Raw genomic sequence first — 2,590 nt, 5'->3', positions numbered from 1 at the left:
GGTCGATAACCAAGTATTCATGAAATTTTTACAAGCATGTATGGGTGGTAAAATTTGAGACCGTAGAGGTGTTAAAATTTGAGCTGCTTCAACCCGCAAGGGGTTTATCGAATGAATGTTTAAACAGTCGATAACAAAGTACTCGTGAATTTTTCACAGGCATCTATGGGGGCCGCACTAAAATTATGGGTAGTGGAAATCTCGGCTAGAGGGTTCATCAAATGAAAATTTTAACGGTCGATAACCATGTATTCATGAAATTTTTACAAGCATGTATGGGTGGTAATTGAGACCATAGAGGTGTTAAAATTTCAGATGCTTCAACCCGCTAGGGGTTTATCGAATGAATGTTTAAACAGTCGATAACAAAGTATTCGTGAATTTTTCACAGGCATCTATGGGGGCCTTAGAGGTGATAAAATTTTAAATCTCCGCTAGCGGTGTACGGTATGTACAAAGAATAAAATTTTGAATCAAGGTTTATGCAGCTCTAGAGAAATGCATACACACTTTTGGTAATGAAATTTCCCTTAGGGCCATATTATCGACTGTTTACATTTTCTCCCAAAGGCCGGTATGCACCTCTAAGAGTTACATACAGGTCTTAAAGCCTGATTCATTAATTTTGCTTGCCAATAAAACAGTTTTGCAAAAAAGAATGAAAAGACCGTTAACAAATATTTTGTAAATTTTCCATAGACATATCTATGTGTGAAAATTAAAACAGTCGATAACTGAATAACAAAATATTCATAAATTTTCGTCATAACGAAAATTTCGTTGGCAAAAAAGGCTATGCAACTCTTACGGGTAACGAACATTTGCATAACGACATTTATGACCCGTATGCACCTCTCACGAAATTTACGTGATGCTGCATTATCGATAACTTCAAGAAAATACACTACAAAACTTTGTTATTGACAAGCAAACGAAATGTCTTATGGAAACAATATGTAAAACGTAGATAATATCGTTTCAACGAAAATTTAAGAGGTGGCTATGTACATCTCACGAAATTTCCCTCTGAGACGTTATTATCGATTTTTTTACATTTTACTTCCATAAAAATACAATGCAAAACTGTGTTATGGGGAAGCAAGTCGATAATATCGTGTCAACGAAAATTTAAGATGTTGCTTTGTGACGGGTTCATGTCCGGTATATACCTCTCACGAAATTTCCCTGTGAGACGTTATTATCGATTGTGTACATTTTACTTTCATACAAAAATACATTGCAAAACTGTGTTATTGGGACGCAACGAAATTTTCGTAAGAGCCGCATTAAGGGCAAAAGACACGGATCGATAATACAGTTCATTATTATTATTGTTGTTTATAGGAGGAAAATGTGCAACTCCTTTCTGATTTCTTTTCAAACATAAGTAGCTTTGAAAATTCGATGGAATTCCCTAAAGCATGATAATCTACAGTTTCCATTTTTTTCGCCAAAAGGCTGATATGCCCCTTTAACGAATAAATAAAAAAACATTGAAACATAATTTCTCAAGCTTAGATAATCGCAAAACTTTTTAAGGTTTACAAGATCACACCAATCAAATATTTCGCCTTTAGATGGATTGAATTTTTTTCTAGAACATATTTCAGAATTTTTGAAACATTTTTTGAAATATTTACATGGTGTGACAGAACCATAATCTATCAAAAGAGTTTTTGGTTTTTTTTTTGTAATAACTTATTTTATAGGATATCTAAAAGATTTCTTTTGTTTGTAAAACAAACCAAACTTAAATTCTAAAAAAAAAAATATTTTAAGGAATTTCTTTCCTTTTTGGGTTTTGATTCTATTTAAATTTTAACTAATTTTTGGTTGAATTTTTAGTTTGTTTTGCTTTTTAATTTAGCTAAATATTTTTAGGGTTTCTATATATACATACTTTTACATACCAAAATCAAAAGCGGGCAGGCAATTTACAAAAACAAAAAGGGTGTAACAAGAACTTTTGATTGTTGTTTGTTTGGTTTTTTTTGCAGAGGGTCTACAGATGTTGCTAGGATGGCTAGGAATTCCAGTGGGTTTTTGAAATTTGGTTTTCTTGTTTGGTTTAAATCAATTCAGTCTTTCATATTTCCAATAATCCAATATAGAAGATTTTCTTCTTAGTTATCCTTTTTTGAATTTATTTTCTTCTTCTCTTTACTTGCATTATCTTACGGATTTTTTGCTCAAAATCATCATCTTCTTCTGTAGCAGGAAGAGGAGGAGGACGTTTTTTGGAACCCTTATCATCATTGTTATCATCCTCCTCCTCTATGATTTCATGCCATTTTATAGTTTGACTTATGTCTACTTGTAGATTTTTGGTATTTCTTTTGAATTTGGTGCGATTTTTGAGGGCCTTCTTATTACTAACTGCCTCACTTGCGTTGGATTTACTTGGCTCCAGCCTTAGAGAGTCATAAGTTAAAGGCCTTAAAAGATTCGGCGATTCCAAGCCCAGATCTTCTTCCTCATATTCATTAGTTTCCAAGGGATTAGGATCTTGAGCCTCTCCTGCGTCTGCGTCTACGTCTTCGTTTTCCTCTTCTTGTATATATACCGCCGTCTCCTCCTCTCCCGGCTCTTC

Source organism: Haematobia irritans, chromosome 3 (genome assembly GCF_050003625.1).
Source record: "Haematobia irritans isolate KBUSLIRL chromosome 3, ASM5000362v1, whole genome shotgun sequence".
NCBI lineage: Eukaryota > Metazoa > Arthropoda > Insecta > Diptera > Muscidae > Haematobia > Haematobia irritans.
Note: the sequence above shows the minus strand (reverse complement) of the source record.